The sequence below is a fragment of the Octodon degus genome, unplaced genomic scaffold (assembly GCF_000260255.1).
Source record: "Octodon degus isolate 3935 unplaced genomic scaffold, OctDeg1.0 scaffold00004, whole genome shotgun sequence".
Classification (NCBI taxonomy): Eukaryota; Metazoa; Chordata; class Mammalia; order Rodentia; family Octodontidae; genus Octodon; species Octodon degus.
In genome coordinates this window covers 26,208,108-26,216,772 of record NW_004524580.1, presented here as the reverse complement: position 1 = coordinate 26,216,772, position 8,665 = coordinate 26,208,108, and positions in this window count along the sequence as shown.

Sequence of the window (8,665 nt, the reverse complement as noted above, 5' to 3'; positions counted from 1 at the left end):
CACTCAAAATAAATAAATAAAATCTACTTTACTCCTTAAAGAGATAAAAAAATAAAATGATCACTCAGAGATATGCTTATCCATATGGAATGCACTTACATTTAGAATATGGACAGTCTAATAATTTTAAAAGCTATATAAACATATATATTGAGATACAGCAATAGTAGTTTTCTCTGGTTGGTGAAAACATGTGACTGTCACATTTCTATCCATTCTTTTAAGGTTTTTTTTTTTTTGGGGGGGGGAAGGGTCTACAGGGTGTTCAGGGTCTCACTACTAGATCAGACTCATAGTGATCTGCCTGTTTACTGCCTCCCAAGAGCTGGGATTACAGGTGCGCGCCACTACACCCAGTTTCAATGGCCCTCTCAGTGTGCCCCCGGGGCAGGGCTGGCACTGCAGGCCTGGGGATCGAGTCCCCAGTCCCTGATCCTGCTTGCAGGCGCTTTAATCCACTGAGCTATTTGGCCAGCCCTCTTTTAGTATGTTTGATGCTTGTTTTGTAACAACATGCATAATTTTTCTAATGAAAACAATGACAAGGCTATTTTGAAACAGAGCTAGTGAAGAGGCAGTAGCGACTGGGTGCCGGAGAAAGGACATTTAAAAAAGAAATTTCTCGTCTATTTCAGTCCCTGTCAGGGTTTGTCAAGGTAGACATCTTAAGTAGATATGGTCTATGGTAATAATACAGGAAAAGTTACTATCTTAAGGAATTTTTTTTTCTTTTTTTTTTTTTTTTAGCTATTCTTACACCAGCCCAAGGGCTGGCCTTGCGGGAGTCCTAACATGGCCACTCATCAGCTGCGTGCTGATGTTAGCCCAGCCAGTCTTTCCTTCTACCTAAAAAAGGTGGATTGCAGTACGTTCCTTACTTCTGTTCCCACATAATTGAGACAACGTGAGCTGTGTGCAATCAGGACTTTTCAGCCTCATTTGCGGCTGGACCCGCCTCTTCACCCTCCCAATCGGGAATATTTCCCTGCACAAAGTAGAAGCTCAACGGATATTGTTGATTGAATGAGCGAGTGATCAAGCTCAATCGCTCTGTAAACTTGAAAAGGCCGAGAGTTCAGGTGTTCATGATATAGTCATAATTTGGGCACTGATTATGTTGTCGCCAAATGATTACTCAGGTATCACAGATCCAATTTCGCTCACAGAATGCCAGGCTGCATATTGTCACAGACATTTATGTTAGTTTGTATATATTATTACAGTGTTCAAGATTACAGTTGAAAGACTTAGGGAAAATACAGGGCTCCATGGAATGTTTATTAGTAAAGATATGATTTTGCCCAAATTTAAAATCAAGTTTTCTGCCTGGTTTTGTTACTATATAAATGTAAAAACAACCTTTCCTGCCAAAAGTAACTCATCTGCAGAAAAAAGTAGTGTGGTAGGATATAAAATAATTTTATAGGTAGCAGTAAATCTTTGTGGAATAAGATCTTAATCTTTTTATGAAAATAGGGGACATGCTCCTAGTTGCTGATTAGCTTTATGCAGAAACTACAGAGAATGGTAAGTATTCTAGTCATCTATTCTAATTAAAATTTAAATTGAAATCTGGGTTCTAATGAAGAGAAGCTTACTGCTAGTCCTGTGGGAACTCTTCAGAGGTAAGAGGAAAAAATGCACAAAGGCTAAACGAAATTTCACGCAGAGATTTTCTTCTCTTGTGTTTTATTTGAACATAAAATTTATATTTTCTATAAGAGTATGCCTTTTCTTGATGGAAGCCCAACATTATCCTTCTGACATGCACATTCTTAAAAATATACCATATCCCCATAGAGCCGACCTAACAGTGTCATTGCAGACATACTGGAATTATCTCTCAGACACCATGTCCCTGGGAAACAAGATGACAGCTCATCTCCACCTGCGGATGGATTCATTATTGCCAATCTTGAGCATGCGATCCGGCCCAGACAGAGCTCAGTGTCAAAGGTTATTTCTGTGTTGGCTTCAAAAGGAAAAATAGAACTTGAAATTCTCTAAAAAATCTTATTGGATAACTTTAAAAATTAACTCTGGATCTCCATTTATTTTCCTTTGTCTCCTTAAAGATCTGTTCGTTAAACACCACGCACATCTATTGCCCGGAGAATGTATCCAAAGAGGGACGAAGCCCTGACAATGAAATAAAATGTGCGAAATAAAGACATTTCAAAAGAAATTGTCAAAACAGTGGTTTCTTTCTAAATGTGTTGTTGCCACATACAAAACATAAATACAGTAATTAAGAAAATTTAAAAATCTCATTGTATTTTAAAAGACTTAAGTTAACACTTCAAAAAGACATAATTTCAATAATTCATTTGAAATAAAATTCAACTACTTTCCTTTAACCTTAAAATGCATTTACTACTGAAATATGGTACTACAAGCAAGTCATCTATTTTATAGACTATGTTGTGTTCTATTTCTTTTTTGGGTTAATTGGGAAAGTGAGATTAATTGTTATTCGGTTTTTCTTCTCAGTCATGAACAAAGGCAACGCGTCTGCAGGAACATATTTGAAGGTGGAAGCGGTTCTAGAAAGTGAAGGTAATAAGCACTGTGATGGGGCATCGTTCCCTGGCTGTGAGTGTTCCACAGATGAAAGTTAGCACCTGTCTGCCTGGCGCCGTGAGTGGCAGGTTGCCTGCTAGAGAGCGAGCTCACAGCAATCTACCCTGAACACTATGGTTCCACTCCTCCTGAAGCTCCCTCCCTCGCGACGAAGAGAGGGGGCAGGAGGAACATTTCCCCAGCAACGCCTACGAGAGGTGCATGCTGAAAAACCAGCAGACGAAATAACAAGGGCAGATACGGCATAGACTACCAGCAGAGTTTGATTAAAATGTACTAAAATGGTAATTTTTCCTTCCCTGTTTAACTGTAAGACAGTCAATGTTGCTTAATGTCAGTGCTGTTAATGAAGTTGTCTGGCTTGTCACTTTTGTTGAATACCAACTGTACTAAGAAACTGGTACAACAATTACCTCCAGGTCTATACAATTAAATTCATCAAAGGATGACCAGACTTCAGACAGTGCCAGATCTTTGAAGAATGTCCCCATGGCTTTGGAGTTGTCCCTATCAGAATGACTCAATATGACTTATAAAAGAACAGAAGTTCTGAATGATCACTGGAAAATTTTAATTTAGGATCTTCCCCTCCAAAGTGGGCCAAAATAAAATTACAGAAATTCTGTTTTTCTCAAGGAATCTCTGCCTTGTTCGTGGGACTTGTAGCATTTTGTGAGGTACCCCAGGATGCCTGTCACCCAAGCTATCTTCCTTATACTAGTTCCAGGTGCAATAACAGTCCACTATTCATCCTTTGTCCATCCATTCATTCCTTTATTCTCTTATTCAAGAAGTATTTGAAGGTCTAATGTTGGCTTAAGTATCATAAGTGGTAAGAAAAATGGATCCCAAAGACAGACAGTTCTAATGGGAGAGAAAGACATACACAGATATAAAGTAGTAGTGACTGCGAGAGAGATTAGGGGCCGGAATTCAGGTGAGAAGATCAGAGGCTTGAAGCTGAGACCGCATCTGAACCAGACTTCCAAGAATAGATAGCATTTGAATATTGGGGTACTTGCTGAGCTCTCTCCCTGGAATGCTCTGATCTTCACATGGTTGGATGTTTCTTGATTTTTAGTTTGAGATCAAACATCATCCACATAGAAATATCTTCCCTGAATACTCAATGAGGTGACATCTGCTCCAACTTCTTTCTGCATCACCCTGATTTACTGTCTTTACAGCACTTCCACACTTTGAAATGTAGATCTTTGTTTACTTACCTACTGTTTCTCCTCATTAGGGAAAGTGCCAGAGAGTGGGTGCTTTTTCCCCTCTTGATGAATGTTATGTTTCTAGGGCTGAGAATACTAACTGGGATACAGCAAATGCTCTTTATACGTTTATCTGGTGATGGAAAAATTGGCTGCTTCGAAGACTTAGCTATTACGAATTGTATCTCTATAAACAGGCTTATGATGTAACACTATAATATGTTGTTTTTAACTCTATAAGGAAGAGGCCTAGATGGGGAAGAGTTGGGTCCAATTGAATTTCTGGTGTCAGTTTTGTGAGGACTCTCCATTCTGATTTCCATAGTGGTTGTACTAGTGTACATTCCACGAATAGTGTAGTAGAATTTGGTTTCCAGAACAGCATCCCCAGCATTTTTTATTACTTGATTTCTTCATAATGAACCCTATTTGTGGGGTAAGATGGGATCTCAGTGTTATTTCAATTTTCATTTCTCTAATGGCTAGTGATGTTGAACATTTGTTTATGTATCTGTTGGCCATTTGTGCTTTTGTGAAGTGTCTATTCATTTCAGTTGGTCATTTTTGATTGTCATTTTAATGAGGGGATCTAATTTTACATTTAGATATTAGTCTGGTCCAAGGAAAAGCAGGTAAAATACATTTCCCATTCCTTATATTGTTTTTTTCTCTGTTTCTTTGCCTCTGTCTTATACTTTTCTACCCTACTATCAGAAGACCATTTTATTTTATTTATTTTTTTCTATTAATTTTATTGAGAAAGAAATAGCAATGAGAAAGTTTCAAAACTGGTTAGTAGGACAGTTACAATAGTTCATACATTGCATATTATTGTCTTTGTAGTAGTTACTACAAGATGCAGACATATCTTGTCTAAACACTATTAGTTCAAAACTTTCTTCTCATTGAACTAAGAGAAAGTAGAAGTATATCTATGCTAACTATTTTGCATATGCATATTTTTTTCACTACAAAATGGTCCTTCATTTATATCCCCCTTTTTGTTTACTTTTGTCAGAGATGGGTATTCCATTGCCATTTATATATTGTAGGTGCGTGAATTCAGCAAAGTAATCCAGTATAGTCCAGTAGTCCATAATAGTAGTGGATTATCTACAGAACTGGCAATATTAACATGCTGACCTGTAAAAGGCTCAAGTCAACAACTTCTGACATTGCTAGCCTTATGGATAACCCACTACTATTATGGACTACTTAACTTATTTTGCTGAATTCTGGCACCTAAAATATTTAAATGGCAAGGAAATACCCATCTCTGAGGAGACTAAGCAAAAAAAGGGGATACAAATGAATGACCATTTTGTATCTGTATATACAAAAGAGTTAAGATAGATATACAGCTATTTTCTCTTAATGAGAAGAAAGATTTGTACTAATAGTGTTTGGACAGGATATCATGTCAGCATCTTGTGCTATGAATAACTACTATGCAGACAACAGTATGCAATGTATTAATTATTAAAACTGTCCTACTATTCTTGTAGCTCTTTTTTTCCTCTGATTTTTTGGTCTGCAAACTTAAGTTGTTAACCTTCCAGAAGAGAAACTTAATGATATTATTACCCGAAAACATAGGCTGTTGAACTTAACATCAGTATCTGTCTGAATATCAAATGCCTTAGACATAACATGGAATAGGTATTTTCCATGAATTGTTGATATGCTAAAAGAAGACCATTTTAGATAGAATAGTTTCAACAATTTTCCTAAGGATTACAAGCTGATTTTTTTCCACGAGTGACGGAATTCACTAATTCATGTGGATATCCTCATATTATCACCCATATCTGCTATCATGCATTGAACACACAGTGTACAGATGTTACTGTTTGACTCAGAGAAGTAATAAGCATCTAATGTGTGCCAAGCACTGTTTCAGTACCTAGCGATATCACAGCATATATAAGACATTCCCGGCCCTCAAAGAAATACTGGGTTAGTGTTCTTTATCTGAAATGATTGAGGCCACAATTGTTTTGAGTGTTGGATTTTGATTTTTTTTTAAAGTTTTTGGACTATTATTTGTGTATGCTTCATGAGGCATTTTTTTGGGGAAAGGATCTAAGTATAAACATGGAATGCATTTATATTTCATATATGTCTATATCCTGAAAGTAATGTTAGGTAATATTTTTAGAAGGCTTGCATTTTGACAGTGAACTGCCACATGAGGTCAAGTGCTGAATTTTGTGCTTGTTACATTACATTAACACTCAAAAAATTCACATTTTGGATTTTGGATTAATTTTTTAGTTAGGGGTATACTTACCTTGTATATCTGTATGTTTTCTTAACCCTAACTGTAGCTTTATTTACTCTTTACAAAATTGAGAAAAGGTTATCAATCATGTGTTACTCTTGAGAAGTCTGAGTTATAGTACTTAATTTATGGAAAATCATGTAACTATTAGCTGGCTGATACGACAACTTACTAAAAGACTAGTGTCTAAAATTGTGTTCCCTCTACAGTTGCTTCAAATACTGAATCTATAACGTAAAAAAGTCTTTTATGAATCACTGTAGCATATGCTGAGTAAATTCCTTGATATATGATGTTCTATCAATTGCCATTTCTGAGAAACATATTTGAAAGTAGGACAAAAGGCTGATCTAGATAGAGTTTAAAGATTCCTAAATAGCTCTTGGCAAATATTTGTATAACTTCATGAGCATCCAGCTATTATTCGATGCAAAAGTGACGATGAAGTGTTTTGGGTTATAACTAAAAGCTAATGAAAAGACCAAAAAAAGAACTCCTGTTGGTTCATACACTTTAACCACAGGAAGGATTGATGGATTTCAGTGTTGCTTGATCCTGATGTTGACAGAATAGCAGCAGAACTTAGTCTTGTCATCTCTATTTCTCTGTTCTTCCTCTTCATTGGCTTCAATTTCAGGGAGGTAGCTCTTTCGTGTTTGCCTTGGGTCTTTTCGTGGAAATGAAAACCTCTATTTTTGTTATTGATATTTTTTTAATTTTATGGAAAAAAGGAAAAACTTCATAACCAAATAATAGGAGAATAACAATAGTTAATACATTATACATTATTATCTTTAAAATAGTTGCTCAAGGTACAGATGTGTATATAAAAATTTCTCCAATCAATATTAGCATAAACCTTCCTTTTTAATGAACTAAGGGATATTAATAGCATAACTGAATTGCATATTTCCCTTTTCCCTACTATACTTTTCTTTTTTACCCATCCTAGCTTCTTTTTCCTTTTGAACAATATCTTCCCATTTCAAAATATCTATTGTGCATTTTAGAATTTATTTACTCTTTCAGTTTCCCACATGAAGAAGGCAATATCATGTTTGTACATGAGTCTGATTTATTTCATTCATGAGTATGGTCTCAAGTTGGATCTATTTACCTATAAAAGCCTCAGATATATCTTTTTATGGTTAGTACATCTCAAATATATTCTTCATTATACTCAATTGTATAAAAAATGACATCTTTCTAACCATTCTTCAGTTGATGGGTTGTTTTCAAAGTTTCGCTACAAATTCTGTAGCTATAAGCATGGATGAACATATATTGTTGTGATATGATGTTTTTAATACTTTGGGAAGATACCCAGAAGGGGAATACCTGGGTCAAATGGGACCTCTAATCCTAGCTTTTTGAGGAATCTCTTCTTGATTTTCCATAGTAGTTGTACCAGCCTACATTTCCACCAAAGGTGGAAAAGGGTTCGTCTTTCCCCACAGTTTCACCAGCATTTATTTTTGGTTGATTTCTTGATAATAGCCATTCTTTCTGGGATGACATGAAATCTCAGTGTTGTTTTAATTTGCATCTCTCAAATAACCAATGATATTGAAGATATTTTATGTATTTAATTGCCATTTCAATTTCTTCATTTATTGTATATTCATCTCAGATACCCATTTGTGGGTTGATCTTTGAATTTGGGGATCTTATTTTTCTCAATTTTTATATGTTCTAGATATAAATGCTTTGTTAGAAGGACAGTTAGCTAAAATTTTTCCCACTGTATGAGTTGTCTTTTCACTTCTTTGGTGACTTCTTTTGAGGTGAAAATGTTTTTTAATAAGATGAGAGCCCAGTTGTTGATTCTGGGTTTTGTTCATGAATTTTTTTGCCTACATCTATATCTTCAAGATTTCTACCTACTTTCTCTTTTTGTAAAATTGGTGTTTCTGTTTTAATGTTTAGATCTTTCATCTATTTTCACTTTGTATTAGTGTGTTATGATACACGAGTCTAGTTTTGTCATTGGCATATGGAGAGCATGTTTTTCTAGCATCATTTATTAAAAAGGCTGTTTTTCTTACAGTGAAAATATTTGGCCCTTTTTCCAAAGATAAGGTGGCTGAGTGTGTTTGTAGCTATGTCTGCATCTTCTAGTCTGTTTCAGTGGTCCTCAGGAGTCTTTTCTTTGCAAGTACCATATTGATTTTATCACATTTTCTGTGTAGTATAATTTCAAGTCAGGGATTATGATGCCTCCTGCCTTGCTTTAGTTGGTCAGAATTGCCTTTGCTATTCTAGGTCTCTTCTACTTCCAAATGAATTTTAGGAATTTTTTTTTGTGTAGCTCTGTGAGGTACACTAGCGGTGTTTTAATTGCCTTAAATCTATATAACAGTTTTGGAAGTATAGCCATGTTCACTATTGGTTCTTTTTATTCAAGAGCAACGTATATCTTTGTATTTTCTGATATCTTCTTTGATTTTCTTTTTCAAAGTACTCTTAATTTTTAATATGTAGATCTTTTACTTTCTTTGCTACAATGTTAAATAGATTCTTAAGTCTGACGGCCTGTCTGCCTGCCTGCCCTTCCTTCCTTCCTTCCTTCCTTCCTTCCTTCCTTCCT